We start from the raw sequence: 19125 nt of genomic DNA, 5'->3' as shown, positions 1-19125 counted from the left end.
TCATGTGAAGTTCTGAGGCCCGCAGCCTTGAGCATCTAGTGTCTGAAATAGCACAAAGTAGCAGCTTCCAGCCAAGTCCTAGATCTGCTCTTCAGTGTCTGAAAAAGTCAACATTGGGTCTAAGTATTTGTGTGGAAACCAGAGTAAAACAGGGGAATAACCAAAACTAAAGTTAACCTGGCTCTCACATCTCGGTGGTGCCTAGATCATTCAATTTCTTCAAGTTTTGCTTCCATTTATAATACTCATCTTTATCTCTAAAAGAAAATGCTGGTCCAGTCACATCCCTAGTTTAATAAAAACCTATTTCAACAGAAAAATATCAAGCAATACTTGAATCCTGGATATGTATTTCTGAGACTTGTAATTATAAATGGCAACATATGAACCCTGAAATTGCCATCACTGTCCAGTGAAAAATGACCTGAATTACAGCTGTTGTCCCCAGGAAAACATGGCCAACTTCTAATGATCTTGCCCGGTAACCTTCATCTCCCTCTCTCTCTCTACGTCTCTTAGTTTTTCTGCCCTTCTCCACTTTGTATCATTTACTTCCTGTGTCTCTTTCTTGGCTCTCCATTCTGCCCCTGCCTCTGTATATAAGTTTCTTTGTGTTGCTCTATCCCTTTCTAACATTTCGTTCTGTCCCTTGATCTTCCTGCCTTTACTCTATCCATCTCTCTACATCTGTGCCTTCCCATGCCTGTGTTTCCCCCCTCCTGGTTGCCCCTCCCTCAAAGGTAGAAAGCCATTAAAGCCGCTCCACATGCTTTCTTCACACTGTCGCATTGCTAACGTTGACTCCTTGCGGCTCTCACTAGAAATAGCTTTTGCCTTTTGTTGCCAAATCAGAATCTTCTCAGCAGTGAAAATGTGGCTTATGAAAGCAAGTGCCTTGTAATTAAATAAATGGGTAATTTCAGTGTTTTTATTTTTATTTTTCTACCCAGGGATTTTCTTAGTAACAGGAAGGAACAGATAGCGGTACTTTAATTCCTATTGATTGAGAAGAGAACATAAGTTAGACTATATTTAGGTTTTATTTGGGTATTTGTGATAATTAATAAGAAAAGAAGGAAACATCTGTCCTAGAAATGGAGAAGATGAGAGGGAATAGGGCAAAAAAATTGGCTGCATCAGTTAAGACTGCTGGGAGATGCTAAGGCTGGCAAAAATCCTGGCTGAGTTATAGTTTGGAGAAGAGTTCGGGAAAATAAGAGTTTCATCAAATATATCAGAGGATAGAGTGGTCCTGAGGAGGCAGGCTATGGATAAATGAGACGGTGATGAAGTGTGACCATTATAAGCTAATGGACACCTTGAGGGGAGAGAGAGCCAAGGAGACAACACTGACATTCCAAATCAGAATGGAGCAGCAGTCCAATGATGGGTCTCCCTGGGTGGGAAGGAAATTAGCCGGTGTATTCTGCACGCTGCTTACAATCATTCTCCCAGACCTCTGAGGCAGATGGGGGATCGGAGGGGCTGCACCCATGTAAACAGCCACAGGAAGATGCGCAGCAAGCCAGAGAGTCCCAGAGCAAAAGAATCAGTGGCCAGAGGCAGTGTCTATAAACACGAAGAGGACAGAGGGATCTGCAGTGATGAGCCCATAGTCTACCTCATGGCAGACAAGGTTGATAGTTCCTCTTTATTTCCTTCCTCTCTCCATCCTCTACCCCTCTCCCTCCCTATTCTTTCTTCCTTCCTTCCTTCCTCTCCCTCTCTTTTCACCCTGGTCCTGTCCCCTCCTCCTCCTTTCTCTCTCTCTCTCTCTCTCTCTCATTCTCAAACAAAAACAACTGAGTCCTGTGGTATATAGCATCTTTACAAAAAAAAAAAAAAATCATAAGCTCCTTGGATGAGCAGACATTTGTCCCTAGGATTAAGGTTTTAGGCAACCTCGAGACAGTTAAACCTCATGTGGGCCTGATACCATTTTTCTTACCCAAAATACTTCTAAAATAGCTTTCAGAATATCCTAGCATCACTATGAGATGCTTGGGTAGATGTTATTTTATCTCTCCTAAAGCTACATTACATTATAATGTGAGACAAATAATGAACCTTAGACTTCTGACACTCGTTGATTATTCAGGTTGCTTGTTAAACTAATTTTCTTAGGTTCCCCCGGCCCCTATCAAGTGTTTTTTGTTCCGTATTTTATTCTATTCTTTTCAGCAGTGAAGTTTCTGTCTAGGAAGATAATTTAAAAACCTCATACCTGGTGAAAAGTAAGGAGTTGGCTTTGTTAAATATTTATCTTTCATACGTTTTTATTATATTTACTTAAGAGAGGTAGCGTGATGTCATAGGTAAATATTGACATTAGAATCTATACTCTTAAGTTTAAGTTCAAAACCCACCAATTTTACTTGATATGTAATCTTGGAGAAGTCATATAATATCTCTGGGTCTCAATTTCCAACACTGAGGAAGGAGAAAAGACTAAGAGAGCTGTCTTACAGGGTTTCTGTGAGCATTAAATTAGACTAATGTAAAATTTTGTGTCTGGTATATAGTAAATGCTCAATAAATAGTGTCATTGTTGCTGCTGCTGTTGTAGTGTTCAATGACAGCTTTATGATCTACTACCATAACTATCAAACATATCATTGATTTTTGTGTGGAATTGTAAGGAAAAATTTTATATCCCTCAGAATCTCCTTTCCTTGCAAGAGAATGAAACCCAACCACATAACTTTTGTTCATTCACTCAACAAACATTCATTGAGTACTTCCATTTACTAGGAGCTATCTTAGGTGCTGAGATTATAGTAGTGAAAAGACAAGATCCCAGGTTTTATGATGCACATGTTCTGTAGTAAAGAAAGACAAAATACAAAGAATGAGTAAGGAGAGAATACCAGGTTGTGATAAGAAATGTAAATAACATAGTACATACACTTACTATGGACTGTTACTGAGGACTCAGAGATAACTTATGTTTGGGGGATAGAGAAGGCTTCTCTGAGGCATTCAGAGGATGAAAAGGAACAGTCGTGCAAACATTCTGCACAGAGATGAGCAAATGCAAGGGCCCTGAGGCAGAGAACAAATCTGACAGTTTCAAGAAAAGAAGACTTAATTAAGAAGGTGAGTGGGAGAGATGAACAGGGGCCAGATCATAAATCTTGTGGACCATGATAAGGAGTTTGGATTTTATTAATTATTGTGGAAGTAACTGTAGGAAATTAAGTACAAAACTATGTTATTTAAATTCTAAAAAGAGTGCTCTGTGTGGTGTGTGAGGATGGAGAATATATTGTAAATGGTAAAGAGTAAAAATAAGGAAACCAGTTAGGAGGCTATTGTTGTAGACCAGGCTGGGAGAAGAAGAGATGGGAAGAAGTAGATAGGCAGGAAATTTATTTTAAAAGTAGAACCGGGATCCCTGGATGGCGCAGCGGTTTGGCGCCTGCCTTTGGCCCAGGGCGTGATCCTGGAGACCCGGGATCGAATCCCATATCGGGCTCCCGGTGCATGGAGCCTGCTTCTCCCTCTGCCTATGTCTCTGCCTCTCTCTCTCTCTCTCTGTGACTATCATACATAAATAAAAATTAAAAAAAAAATTAAAAGTAGAACCAATGGGCTTTGGTGGTAGATTGGTTGCCAGAGGTATAAGATAAGGAGAGGTCAAGGATGATGCTTAGTTTTCTGACCTAAACAATTGAAAAAGGCAATCAGTGGCACCACTAAGGAGATGGGGAGCTTGGATGAGAGATGAGGGAAGGAGAGGGGATTGTGTTGGATATGTCCAATCAAGATGACTACCAGACAAACAAATCGTTGAATGGGCAGCCAGACATATGGGTGTAGAGGTCAGGGCTAGGGTACAAAGGACACTGCCATCATAAATGGCACTTAAAGCCATGAGACCTGATGAGGTCACTAAGGGATGAGTATAGATAAAGACAAGAAAATGGTTTGGAGAATGAACCTTGGGGATGCCAAGATTTCAAGGTCAATTAGAAGAGGGGTGTCTGGCTGGCTCAGTCAGTAGAGCATGTGACTCTTGGTCTCAGGGTCATGAGTTTGAGCCCCATGTTGGGTGTAGAAATTACTTAAAAATAAAAAATATCTTTTTTTAAAAAGGGTCAATTAGAAGAGAAAGATTCAGGACTAAAAGGGAATTCATTAGCTTGATAATCAAACTGGTTTTAGCCAGAGTGGAACTGACCTCAGGACAGTAGGACTCAAGGTCTAGGATGACATCAGGGTTCTGTCTGTTTCTCGTTGCCACTCTGGTGTTGCCCCAACTCCCTCAATCTTCCAACTCAGCCTTTTTCCCCTCTGTAAACTTAAAAATTTTTCTTTTTGAAGGAAGCATAGCCATAAACAGCCCTGAATTCCATCTTCACAATGCAGGAGAAAAGGAAAAATCTTCTTCCCAACATCTTTCAAATATCTTAAGGAAGGGGCACCTGGGTGGCTCAGTCTTCTAAGCATCTGTCTTCAGCTCAGGTCATGGTCCCAAGGTCCTGGGATTGAGCCGCACATTGGGCTCCCCACTCAGTGGGGAGTCTGCTTCTCTCTCTCCACCCTGCTGGTGCTCTCTCTCACTACCTCTGGCTCTCTCTCGCAAATAAATAAATAAAATCTTTTTAAAAAATCCTATGGAAGATCAGTAATTGACCTGGTATGAGTCACAAGCCATGCTTTCAATGAATCCTAGGCCAGGAGGGCAGAGCCCTATCTCTGACTGGCCCAGCCTGGTTCTGTGCTCCCTAGAGTTCCTGAAAAAAGTATGGCCTGTTTTCTTAAAAGAGAGTAGCCCATTTGTGGTTATTGATGAAATCACTGAGCTAGGCAGCTTTTTCAATTTAGATCTGCTTCCTAATTGTAAACTTGATATATCTGTCTATATCTCCAAATATAGTATGACACGATAGCCTGGGCTTTAGTTCTGGTTTGATATCTTTACCCAAGTTTAAATAAATAAATGTGTTCTTATCTAAAGTTGAAATTGATGTACTCAATATTAATACTGGAAAGTAAAGTGGGTCATGAAAAATAGAAAGAAAGGACCCCCCCCCCCAGAATATCGGGAACCTTCTGCAGACACCAAACCATATGATTCTAGGGGTGATGTGTTCACTGGCAGTGGTAAAGCTGGGTCTCCCAGTCCAGAGGCTCTTCTTCCTTATAGATCGGCATATCTCAGGGAAGGTCAGATGACCACTTGTGACCTTCCTGCCAACGAATGGTTCTACCTCCTGTAATAGGCCGAGCTAAAGCCACAGACAGTGGCCATCCGCCCCATGCCAATTGTTCTGGTTTGACTACCTTGTACATACTCTGTAATTACCTGACTCTAGTCTGGGCCTGTTCCAAGTTTTGTTTTGACTCACTGTGCAGGAAAAAAAAAAAAAAAGTAGAAGAATTTATTTCTAAGCCCACACACTTCAGGGGACTAAGAAAAAGTGACATCCCGAATTTACTAACCAAAATATGATGATGTGAATCACACATTCCATAACGGTGACTCAGATGGCCTATTTAAGATGCACATTTCGATGCCTCTTTAGAGCTCCTATAAAAGACGACAATTTCAGGGGTATCCAGAAGGCTATCCATGCAATGCAATGCACCTAACTGCAGTCTGCGATCTCGAGGAGTCCTCAGGCAGGTTGTTGAGAGGGACCCCCTAAGTGACCCCAAGAATATGACCAAATGAAACTCATTAGATGTCAGGGAAGATTTCTGACCATCCCCATTCTCTCTGCTCCAAACCCACCTGATCTGTTCTAGAGAGCTATACTTTTTCACCTTTATAACCTTTACTCAGAAAGCCATGTTATCTCCTCTAGCAAGATCCTAGGGTCTGGAGCCTTGTCTCTAAAAAACAAATAAACAAACAAAAAACACAAGAGGAAATCCTTCCCTACTAAGAGTCTAAAAGGGCAACATTAATAGGGACAATTAAGGCCTAAGTATTCAGGATGAGCCCAGAAGCTAGTTGGAGGGCTTTTTTGTTTGTTTTGATTTTTGATGCTCTTTCTTTAGCATATTTGGCTTGTCACTTTTTATTTGTCCCTGAAAACATCTGATCCTAGAAAGAAATCTTCATTTTTGTCTACACGGTAGAATCAAAGTGAAGGATAGGAACCAGCTCAGATTGGGGTCAGCAAGGCCATTACTGAGTGAGGTGCTATGTTAGCTCTTCCCTTTTCCTTACAAAGAGTTGGATATTGTGTCCTTGTATGAGAATGCTCCAGGCCCTGGGCGGTGGCTTCCTGAACAAAACCTTCAACTGGTGAGAACCACAGCCTTTGGCAAGCTCCTCATCTGTGAACCACAGTCTCCAGGCCTGACAGATCAGATCCACGGATGCCCAAGGAATTGGAAAGTGTAATCTCCCTTAAGGAACTCTCAAGAGATGTTTTCTCTCTAGAATATATCTCTACTCCTTCCCCCTCAAAATAGGAGTCCAAATAACACACATCTCTCCCAGCTGCCAAAAAGGTAGTGGGACCAGGTGCAATCAGAGCCATCTCCTTAGGTGTGAGATGAGATTAGCCTTTCTCCATGTGATTCCAGGGCCAAATAAAATTCCTTAGGTTACTTTTTGGGATTACCAGTTTTTTTTGTTTTGTTTTGTTTTTTTCTTTTTTTTTTTTAAAGCGGGGGCAGGAGAGACCTTCTCCCGAAATCTCACTATTAGAATTGTGAAGAAGAGAAAATATGCAAATACTAAACACCACAACTAGGCTGGGGAGAAGAAAATGTAAGAAACTTTCAAGCACTCAATGTGGTGGAACTAAGCAAACGGACAAGACAGGTAGTGAGTGTCAGGGAAGTCTCTAAATAGAAGGCGAGGCTACCTGGGCCCCACCTGGGCTGGGATTCAGGTAGGACTTTAGTCTGGGCACCGGGGACCCACAGGGATGCGCCCTCTACCTAGAGGTGCTAAAAGGGACATGGGGCATCAACTGGAACTAAAACTGAGGACACCAAGAAAGTCCAGGGTAGACAGCTTTGCATTAGAGCAGCTGGCCCTCTCTTAGAGAGTGAGGCTTGCTCCCGTGGCATCCTCAGCTCCCACTTATGACATCCATGACCTTGGGAACATCACCATACCTCCCCGGGCTTCGGTTTCCTCATCTGTACACCAAGGGCAATAATATCAACTCTGGGGAACTGCTGGTAGGATTGCAGGATAACGTGCTGAGCACAGTATCTGGCGCATGGTGAACACTCACAAAATAATAGCTATTATTATTATTACCAAAATAAGTAGAAGCCTGTTTAATCAGAAACAAAAGACACAACAATAGAACCACATTATCCAGATTAGCATTGAGAGAAAATTGATTTTTAATCCCACACAGTTGGGCTAGAGTGCCTTAAATCCCTCCTGCCCGAGGCCAAGATTAGTCCCAGTACCCCAGAGCTGAGCTGAGTCCAGAGTTAAGGATGAGGTGGCCGGAGCCAGGGAGCGGGGAGGGAGGCTGAGGCTGGGAGCCAGGTTAGATGCGACTATAGCTTAGTTGGCTTTGAGGAAGTACCGGGACACTTTGAGTAAGTACCAGGGCACTGGGGATTCCTGGGTGGCTCAGCGGTTAAGCGCCTGCCTTTGGCCCAGGGTGTGATTCTGGAGTCCCGGGATGGAGTCCCATGTTGGGCTCCCTGCATGGAGCCTGCTTCTCCCTCTGCTTGTGTCTCTGCCTCTCTCTCTCTCTGTCTGTCTCTCATGAATAAATAAATAAAATCTCAAAAAAAAAAAAAAAAAGTACCAGGACATCATCTGCAAAAGGAATGAGACTTGTTCTCATCTTTCTCTTCAAAAGCATGTCTGAAAGGGAAAATTATGGTTCAAAATGAGAACTTTCTAATAAGTATAGTCATTTTAAAGACGGAAAGGTGGCTTTGGGAAGGGGCGAGCTCCTCTTTTAGAAGTGATCAAGCAAAAGATGGACACACAGACACTCTTACAGGAAACACCTGGTGAGACGGTTGGACCAGCTGACCTCCCAGGTGCTGTGGTGGAGATGCTAAGGGACCATGCTCTGTTGGAATTGTGATGGCTGTGGAGCAAGGAGCTAAGGCATTGCCAGCAAAGTTTCGGGATGAAATCTTGTCTGGTGCTTTTTGGCCTCCTGAGACAATAATCTTTCCCAGGGGTTAATGATGAAGGTGGTACGTCTGCAAGGGGCTCCTGGCTTCCCAGTTACACCGTGCTGCTTCTGGTCTTTGCAAAAGTTGGTATAGTGGTGGTGCTGGGGGTTGGGGGGAGGGGAGAGGTGGCAAGAGAAGAGAAAATGAGAAAAAAAAAATAGATGCACCATGAAGCCTGCAATTAGTTTGTACCGTGCTATTTCCATAAAGTAGACCTCACACTTGAGATCTGAAAGGTAATCATCTGAGATATCAGAGCCTGACTATAAATAGCCAAGCTCCCCGGGGCTGTAAGGCTGCACCCTGGGAAAAGGGGCTGACAGAGAGGCCCCCTACTGGGGTCCTGGGGGCCAGGGCCACCCTGCCTCCAACTCATCCTTGTCGGTGCCAGTTCCCAGGACAACGAGGCATCTGGGTAGCTATTTATGCCCCATCAACTCTAATTGCCATACTCTAGGGGAGGAAAACTATACTAGACAAAGCTGCTGTATCCACCCAGTGGTTAGAATATAAAAGGTGTAATCACAGGTTCCGCCCAGGAGCTGCCAGGAGATTTGCCCTCTGGCCTCTCTCTCATTCTGAAGCCCTTTGTTTGGGTCCCTCTCCAGGTAGCTGCACCCAGGTTCCTCCCAGCAAATCAGGCAGCTCATCTCAAAGCCGTTTGCCCAGAAGGCCTGAGGAGGGACCAGCCAGACTGGGTTTGCAAACAGCCGCTTGAGAGTCTCCAAACACACACCCCTTGGAACAGACTCATCATCTGGTGGCATCTGCGAACTGCAGCTCAAGCCAAGGCTCTGTGCTCTGGGTCTTTCGCGCCCACTCAGTGGGCTTCTCACCTGTGAGTGCGTGTGCGTGTGTGCGCGCGTGTGTGTGCATTTATGCACGTGCCTGTGTGGGGGTGGGGTATATTTAGTGAGTAAATCCTTGGGTGCACCTAGCTCTGTCCCTGGGCTCCACTGATAATGTATCTCACACATACCTGATGTGCAATTATTTGTCAAATGTTATCAATGTTGTGAAGAATAAAACACATTTTCAAGTATGGCTTTTTGTCATTACACGGTTTCTTGATGAACAGATAACTCAAAGAAAAACTACTTTGATGTGGGAGATTTCAGAGTATTTTTAGCATTCGAAAAGAGCAAAAAACATTGGGAACCACAGCGTTACTAAGTAAAAGTCCACACAAAGCGACTGCACTAGGGCTGTTTTTATGCAGTGGACATTTCAGAAACTTGAGTGAAAAATGAAACTTGCAACTTGCTGAATTAACAAATAAAATGTTTGAGGAGATGCATACCCTATTCGTGCATCTTGCTCTCTCCCTGGCATCTCTCTATCCCAGCCCGCCCAAGGCACTGGGCCAGGCACACAGAATCCAGTAAATGCTTGTCGACTCACCCTCTCCCCGAGGCTCAGCCCGGCACAGCTCCCTGGCCCCTGGCACATCTCTAACTTCGGTTTTTCTTCTTCCTGGAAGTATGGGAAGCCACCCCGTTAAGAGAATGGGGCTTTAGCAAGAATGTAATCATACCCCAAGCACCCCACCCTTCTGAGCATTTCAATGGTCTTAATGGTTTGATGAGGTCTTGAAACTATTCAGTTTCAGGGAAGCTGGCTTAGGTCCCCCTCATATGAGTCTACACTCGACTGGGGGCTATATTACAAAATGTATGGGCTTTGGAGCAGAAAAATGTGCATGCCCATCTAGACTCGGTCCATCATTAGCAATAATTAACTTTAGACAAATCACTGATCCCTTGTTTACTCATCTATAAAACACACCCGATGTGGGAGTTAGCATAGTAATGTAAGATTCCTTTTACTATATTTTTAAATCCAAATTTGATGAGTTTTTTTGGTACTCTAAAGTACTTTTTGGACCGAAAACACAATCCTCACCCTAAAGAAATGGACAATGCAATTGGGTGAGTGATCCATGCAGGGCCAGCTTCAGGGGTGGGCACCCTGTGTAGTCATGCAGGGCCCTCTGCTCAGAAGGGTCCTGTGCTTGGTCTAATAATGCTCTACTCTTGCTGTCTTGAAATTCTTAATAAGTCTTGAGCAAGACACCCAACATTTTAATTTTGCACTGGGCCCCCCGATAATGTATCTAGTCCTGGATATATGCATGCATATCACACTTCAAGAACATGCCTACAATTGCCTTGTCAGCATGACCCAAGGACACTGGAATGCGGATAGAATGCCATGTTAAAGAAGTTTTCCTGGACTGTTTGAGGAGGTCATCAAGAGCATATGACTGCCTGTTGAGGCCAGAGCTGGCCCCAGACAACTGGAGGCTCCTTAACCCTTCCACTGTCCTTGGAATGTACGTGCTGTCCACCGTTCCCACCCTAGAAGCCATCTCTAGGATGCAGCCTTGAGAGAGTAAGGTATTGTGGAGACCATCTGGATTGAATATGTGACTGGATCCAGTTAAGGCCTCTATAACTGGTGGGTGGGGGCAAAGGTCTTCTCTTGCAGGTGCTCACCAGACAAGCATTGTATGTGAGTTCCTTGCTAATTAGAATTGCCACTCACTGTCTCTTTCTTTGGTCTTTCCTTGCCCTCTGCATATAGGGGCCAGTTTAGAATTTTACCCTGGGGTCTCCTAAGGTGACTTCACTCCAAGGTGGAGTTAGTTGATCCCAACAGGAAGAAAAGTAATGAAAGGATGCAACAATAAACAGTACAAAACAAACATTTCTCAGAACTGTTCCAACCCAACAAAGAAAAGGGCCCTTCTGCTTTAGGTGGTCCTGGGTCCAGAGAAACTCTGGGTCCTCCGAGTAGGCAAGACCTTTCTGTTTAAGCAGGCTAAGTGTGCTCTCCCGAAATAGCTAGAAATCGCGGCCTCAGGGGAATGGTCTCCACAGCTTCTTTCCCAGCCCTGAAGCTCCTGCGATACCTCCCTTTGCCTTCAACTTCTCTAAAATTGTTAAAATTGATGAAACACATACGTGATTCTGCTCCTTTCTACCTAACACGTCCACCTTTAGCCCTGCCTTCCTACTCAGGCTGTTTCCACATTAGGAAATTCAAGTCCTGCTCATACTTAAATCTTGGCTTGGTGACTTGCCAGCTATGCGACTCTGGGCAAGTCACCGCCTCTCTGTACTGCAGTTGCATTACTCAGGAAATGAGGACAAAAATAGAGCCTCACCCTTAAAGTTATTCTAAGAATTAAAGAAATTAATACATTTGCAGTAGTCAGAACCGTGCCCGCCACATGGTGAAAGCTTGCCCCTGTTCTCACCCCACACAGCTCAGCTCATCTGCCATGGAGGCCTGAGGTTCCTCTCCCTGAAACTGCTCCATCTCCACTCATTTATTCCAGGCCACCGGCTTCTCTCTTGAATTCTGTCACTATCTGTGAACTAAACTCCAAGCTCTAATCTCACCTTCCCTTCCATGCCTAGCATCCTTGCTGGCACGTAGTAGGCGCTCAATATATGCTGAATGAGTCAATGAATGAATGAACTATGAATGGAGGGAGTCCCTAGAATGATGCAATGAATGAATGATGAATGGAGGGAGTCCCTAGAATGATGCAATGAATGAATGAACGATGAATGGAGGGAGTTCAGTAGAATGATGGAATGAATGAATGGATGATGAATGGAGGGAGTCCAGTAGAGTGAGGGATCCTAACATACAAATGTGACCACCTCTCTCTGTGCTGATCAAAGTCCCTAGTGCTCAGAATAAAACCTGAACTCCCTGACTGGAGCCTTCTTCACCTGGCCTCTGTTCAGTCCCTATACTCCTCACTCTAGTCTCAGTTCGCACACCGCAGCTCCTCACCTGCAGCCAAACCCCCTCTGGTCACCCAGAACCACTTTCTCTCCCGTGGCTCTTGGCTCACATGCGGCTCCCTCTCCTTGCTCCCAGTTCTTGCATCCGGCCACCCCCCACCCACCATGACGGAGCTCAGACTCGGCCTTCTGAGTCCACAGGCCTGTGTCAAGTGTTCTTGCCACACATGCCCAGAGCACGTGCAGACAAAACCCCACTGGTCCTCAGTCCTCTTTTCCCCTTTTTCCACCAGAATGGAAACCCTCCACATAAAGATTGTGCCTTGTTCATTTTCCTATTTTCAGCAACTATCACAGTTCCTGACACAGAATAGATACTTAGCAAATGATGACATATTTATCAAATCAGCATTGCATTATAATCCCTTTATTTCCATTGCTGCCATTCCTCTAGGCTGTGACCACATCTAGGGTAGGAGCCATGGCTTCTTCTTACTTACTGTTGTATCCGCAGCGTCTAGCGCAGCCAGACCCACAGTAGGCACCCAATACATAGTTTTAAAAATAAATAAATGACTTTCAGATTTTAAAATTTCCATCTATCAACCTACAAATATTTATTATGTGCCTTTCCCAGGCAAGACATCCTATTAGCATAAATTGTCAGACTAGACACAATGACAGGCTGGGGGAAAGGAAATTCCAGGCTGAGAAAACAGCATGGAGACAGATGGGGAGCTATAAAAGAGCAGGGAGAGCTTGGGGGGATGGCGGGAAGGCAGTTAGGGTGGGAGGAGTGAGACGTAAGATTGAGAGGAGATTTGGACTCCATAAGCAATGGGGAGCTATTGCAAGTTCTGGAGGGTAGTAGAAACAGCCTGGTTTAGGAACAGACACCCCAGAAGGAGAAGGATGGGCAGGAAGGCTATACCTTCAGGGCTCCATGAGTGCTAAGGACAGGAGGTCTGATGATGACTTGGGTCTAGCCTTGGGAACTGAGAGGATGGTGACATTGTCACTTCGGAGGAAAGCAGGTTGGCACAGTGGTGGTTTGGGGAGGTTGGTTAGGATGTGCTCATGGGGCCTGGGGCCTGGGCTCACCCTTGGATGCACTGGGGCTGGGAAGCAGCTTGCACAGTTGGGCACTACAGACTGTGGAGGGGGGGCGGTTGGCAGGCAGCAGGGTGGGTGGCGGGGCAGAGGGCAGGGAAATCTGGCCCGGAGCCCGAGCCTGAGCCCGGGGCTTACCTTTCAGGGAAAGGATGCAGTAGAGGAGGCCAGGCCAGAAGGGGATGCGGGCAAAGCGAAGGCTCTCAGCCCTGCCTTTCAGGGTAATGTTCACAAAATGTAATCATTAGTGAACAGTGTTGGGAAACAGCGAACTACCAAACCTGACATTTCCAAGCAGCGGGCAGGCAGGTAAGGGGCTTCCCTAGATCGGGTTTCCTTCAAACCCTAACGACATGGAAGGCACTTGGTCCCTCAGAGGAGGCAGAGGTGAGGGGAGAGCTCGGGGAAGGGTGGGGGGCACCGAGGCCTAGGGAAGGAGACGGAGTCAGGAGAACTGGAAGGGGGAGTGGGGTTGCGGTGAATTTTTCTTTTCCACCTGGCACATGGGAGGTAAGAAAGCCAAGGATTTCTGTCAATTGTCAGAGCTTCTACAGCAACAGAGATGTCAGCTCAAGAGCCAAACTGCCATTTCTGCTTTAATTGGAGCCTCTCGGTGAAGGTTGGGGAAGGGATGTGAAAGGGGGTGGTGGAGAGAGGGAGAATGAGAGAGTCAGCAGCTGAGAGATGGAGACACAGAGATCTTAGGTGGGAGGGAAACCCCTCAAGCAGTCCCGACTGGCTCCCCGGAGCCCTAGCTACCAGGGCAGAGCTGCTGGCTGGGCTGGGACGAGGGGCAGGAGGCCAGCACCCAGAACGGCCGCCCCTCCCAGGGCATGCAGGCACCTCAGCACCCAGGTGGGAAATGAGCAAAGGGAGGGGTCTGGGGAGGATTAATTTATCTTGCTTCTTTATAATTTATTAAAAAAGTAAAAGAAAAAAATCCTTTTTCATTTTTCTCCAGTGCCCTGACTACTTGTCAAGCCCACAGTTCTTGATGCATCATGGAAAGCTCAGCCCATGGAAAGCCGGGGCATATATATGTAATAAAGCCCTAATCCTCCTGCAGGCTCCTCAGCTCTGCAGGTAACCATGTGGCAGTGGGTCCAGGCTCTCCTGTCTCCACCTTGCCCAGGTCTCTTCTGTACCCAGAGGTTTCCTGAGAAACTGAGCGATGGACCAGAGGCAGAGTCCGATGAAAGAAAAGATAAATGAGATCATAGTGCGCGCGCGCGTGTGTGTGTGTGTGCGCAAAGGAGAGGGAGACAGACTCTCTCTCTCTCTGTGTGTCTATCATAAATAAATAAATAAATCTTTAAAAAAAAAGGAGAGGGAGACAGAGATTTCAGATAAAGGTCATGTAAGAAATGGTGAAGAAAAGGGAAAAAAGAGACAAGAAATAAATTACAGAAAAGGATACACGAAGATAGTATTGGGTGTATATAACATGTTTCCTGTGCCTTGCCTCTCCCTAAATATTCACAAACACATTAAAATAGAGTTTAAAAGAGGCTTTTAGAAATCCACCAATTCGACTCCTATTTTACAGATGCAAAAACCGAGGCAGCAACGCTCAGGGAAGCACCTCACTCACAGTTACAGAACTTGCAAGGGAAGGTGAGGATTTGAACCTAGATCCCTTGACTCCCTTCCCCGTGCCCACAGAGGCGGGCCCAAGAGCTTGGTGGCCTGACTCGTGGGCATATAATCCCAACTATCACTTGGTGCTTACCGTACCACCCACATACTTTACGCATGTTACCCCTTTTGATTTTGCCAGTGATCATAAAAGGCAAGTCCTATTGTTATCCACATTTCAGGGGCAAAAAAAAAAAAAAAATGTGGAGGAAGAAGCACAGACAGGTCAAGTCAATTGTACAAGGTTGCACAGCAGGGAAGTGGTAGGGCGGGAATACAAACCCAGACAATCTGATTCAAGCGCTTATTTTTAACCGCTCTGCTAAGCCACCTCTCAATAATAAATTCAAAGGAAGGTGAACCAAGTCTATGCGATTATTCTCATCAAAAGGTCGAGGATAGACCATTCTCTTTCCAGCAAGCCAAAGCCCCTGAAGTAGGAAAGCAGAGAGAGCTCTTCGTGGCTCCCCTGGCCCCACCTCATTCACTTGCACCTCCCTCCCTGCACCCCCAGACTCTAGGTCCTTGCCAACTGCAGCTGGACCGCAGGTCCCCGTCATCCTTCTCCTTTGTCATGTTGACGAGTGAGGCTGTGTGCAGGGTATGCGTTTTCTTCATGGACACAGTAAAAAGCATCGACAGAGCACCAGGCCTGCAGCGGCTCTGTGGTCGTCCCAGGGGGTGGGGTCCTCATCGAGATGGACAGGGAGAGAGTCCCTGTCCTGGAGCAAGTCTCCTAGGGGAGCCAAGACGTGAACTCAAATAACTGTACCACCAGCTAGAGGGCCATCCGTCACACCGAGACATACACTGATGCTGTGCTAAGAGTTCAGGGGAGCAAGAGATGCCTTGGGGCTGCAGCGGCCCGGAGGACTTCGTGCAGGAGGCGGGCATCAAGCTGGGCAGCGGGGAGTCTACTCAGCTTGGCTGCGCGAAGTGGGGAGCATGAGGAAAGGATGCTCGCGGTACAAGGGATGCTGGCGGGAAGGCCCAGCATCAAAAACGGAGGGGAAATCTCGAGGGGCTCCCAGGGACGAGCAGAGCTTCCCCTGCAGGCGACAGCAGGCGCCACAGAGCACTTGCAGGTCCGGACCTTTCGGCTGCTCCAGGCCCTGCAGGGACAGGCGGTGGGGAGGCACGCTGCGCTCTCAAAAGTGCTTGCCAATGACCTGCAGCTGCGGCCACTGTGCCCTGGGGCCACCTGAGTGGTCTTTGGAAACGGGTTCTCTGAGAGCAAGCACCCAGGGAGGGGCTCGCTCTAGCCCTCCCCCAGGAACAGGCTGCACCCAAGGGGTGACAGCGAGGATGCTGGGACAGGGCTGCTAGCACCGGGGCTCAGCCCTCCCTGCAGGAAGCTGCGGAGTGCTCATGTGCCTTAGTGACACTTTCTAGGGACTGCGGAGGGCATCCCTGCAAACCAAACATGCCCAAGGTGCAGGTAATGGGGGGAGCTCTAGTCACACAGACACCTGCACCTGATGAGTAGCAAGCCTGGGTGCATTTCCAAACAAGGTGTAGAACGTGAGAACCCTACTGTGAACCCCTAATAAAATGTGAGGCCCCGCCTTGGGGTCTCAATCCCATTGGGCTCTCTCCCTCCCCTCGCCCGCCCCACACTCCCTTCTTCCTTCCCCCCTTTCTCCTGCCATCTCCCTCTTACTGTTAGCTGCTGCCAGGGAGTCCCTCAAAGGTCCCCACAGCATTTAAGGAAGCACCGCCCTCCCAGATCTCAGGACGGATCCCAGAACTAAACTCAGAGGCCCACGGCTCCAGGATGCCTGATGGTCCAGGACACGAGTCCTGTGAGTCCTATCGGCTTAGGGAGAAAGAGATTTCTCTTTCTTACACCCCTTCCATGGGGTGTGTGTTGGGGGGTGGCCAGGCTTCACGTCTGGGGATACAGGATCTAGGGCAGGATGAGGCCTGGAGCTGACTCCTCCCAGCTCACAGCAGTGTTCCTGTGAAGGAAACTGCGTGTCTTGAGGCCCAGCTGCCTCAACCTGGCACCTGCAGCCTGGTGTTCCTCCCCCCTTGCCGCACCCAGCGGCAGCGGCTTCGGCAGCAGCGGCAGCGGTGGCGGCGGCGGCGGCACCTGCCCACCCCCCCCACCTGGGCACCTGCAGCCCTCGCAGTAACTCCCTTCCAGCCCGGCCAGCCCTCCACCGGGACTGCAGTTGATGAAATCCGGGAGCTATTTTGAAATTTCCTTTTTTTTTTTTTTTTAAAAAAAAAAGTCCAAACTGATTAGTTGATAATTACATGTTGGAACATCTGCTCTGATTTGTTTTATTCTTTCTATTTTGGAAAATTGGAATACAGTGAAGTTTTGCCTTCTGGAATTGCCGGCCTGGCTCTTGGAGTGTGAGCAGTCCTCCTGCTCCACCGCACCTGGCTGGGCCCGCAGCCCAGCTCCCAGGGAAAAAGCACAACTCTCCTGCCCGAAATAGCAGTGCTTTGGCACCTCCTCGCCCTAACCCCGGCCTACAAAGGGTTATAAAACCTCCCTCTCTGTTGTGATCTGCAGGAGCTTCCATTTGCCCCACCTGCCTCATAGCTTTGGAGGCACGTGAGGGGCACCGGCCCAGCAGAGCCTGCAGCCAGATTGGGGTGTGGTGTGGCAAAGCCCAGTGTGGCCCCCGCATCACCCCCCACCCCACTCAGCAATCAGCCACTTGGCTGGTTTCCCTCTGGAAGCGCCTAGATGCTTCTGTCTCCTAGGGAAGAGGGCAGGCCCGTCCTGCCCAGCAGGGACTTGCTGTTATTGAGAGGCTGGGGCTTGCTCAGGTTTGCTCATTACAGAATGCTGGCATCTATCGCCACCGCCGGTCCAAGCTCCAAGAGGCTGCCATTCTTGAGTGACTGTTCAGAGCCTGGAGGTGTTACTGACAGGGACTCAGCAGGGCTGAGGGCTGAGGACCTGTGTGCCTCTTGTCATCTCTTCATCCAATTAGCATTTCTGGAATGTGCATGCAGCACTCAGGGCTTGGTGCAGGGTCATCAGGTGAAGCAGACAGAGTCTACCCTCAGGGGCTCATGACGCTGCCCTACTCCATCCCTTCCCCTTGCTGCAACCAGGATGACTTACAAATCTAAGACAAGATATGATTATGCCACTCAATTACTTTTTCAATGGCTCCCTATTGCCTTTATGATAAAGTCCAAAGTGAAGTCCTTAACTTGGCACCCAGGACTCTTCTAGAGCCAAGCCCAGCTTACCTGGCCGGCCTTATCTCCCTAGTCTCCACTCCACCCATTGCAGGCTTGGTGCTCCAGCCACACCACATGACCTGCCCTGACCGTCCTCTGCTCTTCCTTGCCCATCTGGCCTTCCCACTTGTCATCCCCTTTGCCCGGATTACTCTTCTTTCTTTTTCCCTTCACCTGCACAACTCTGACTTGTCTCGAAGGCCTCAGCCTAAGATGTAAATTTCTCCCAAACTTCTAGGAGTTTAGATGCCCTACTTCTATGCTCCCATAGTGTTCTGAATTTCCCCCTCTGGTACGCACCACACCTCACTGACACATCCTGATTACTTCTTCACCTCCCACCCAGACCCAAAGCCTACTGAGGACAGATACCAGGCCTTGCTTGCTGTACTATCTCAGGCAACTAGCACACTGTCTAACACACGGTGGTGCTCTATCAATAACCATTAGGTCAGTGCAAGGCTGAGCAAATGATTGAACAGATGAATAAATGCTCAGCTTATTAGGAAGATGACATTTCTACATATAATATAATATCAGAAAGTATTATAGTGTGTGTATCAGACAGGATAAGTTATGTTATGCTGCAGTAATAAGCAACCGCCAATTCTCAGTAGCTTATAAAAACTGAAGGTTTATTTCCTGCTCCTACTATATTTCTATCATGGGTCAGGAGAGATACTCTGCTCTATGATGTCCTCACTTAAGAGCTGCAGCCAAAGGGAAGCTCCATCTCTATGCTTCCACAATTGCTGAGGCAGGGGAAATAGGGTATAATGAATCTTTCAATGGCTTGGAAAGTTTACACTCAGAAGTGACACAAATGATTTCTGCTTTGATTTTGTAGCCCAAGCAAGTCATGTGACCATGCTGAACTTGAAACGGGCCAGGGATATACAATCTGACCATGTGTCCAGAAGGAAAACTGGGAATGTTTGGTGAACAGTATTAATGCTCTTTGTAGGAAATCCAGGAAGAGAGACGTTCCACTTCCAAATGAAAATATCTGGCAAGGCTTTGAGACCGAAGTGGCATTTGACTTGGACCTTGAAGGATGGCTTAGGACGGCACTTAGCTCAGTTTGCCAAGCTGTTATTCTCCACGCTGGGAAAGCACCCCACTTCTTTCATTTTCACTCGCTACCCCTGTAGCTGAAAAATTTTGTAGGCTCCCTGTTCTGAACATTATTCAGATAAATAAGACAAAGTCCTCTCTCTGCAGGACTTGGTGGTCTAGTAGGGAAGATAAGTCCTGAATGTGTACAGATATTCATAAAATATGCAGGAATGGGATGCAC

Source organism: Canis lupus, chromosome 5, assembly GCF_003254725.2.
Source record: "Canis lupus dingo isolate Sandy chromosome 5, ASM325472v2, whole genome shotgun sequence".
NCBI lineage: Eukaryota > Metazoa > Chordata > Mammalia > Carnivora > Canidae > Canis > Canis lupus.
Note: the sequence above shows the minus strand (reverse complement) of the source record.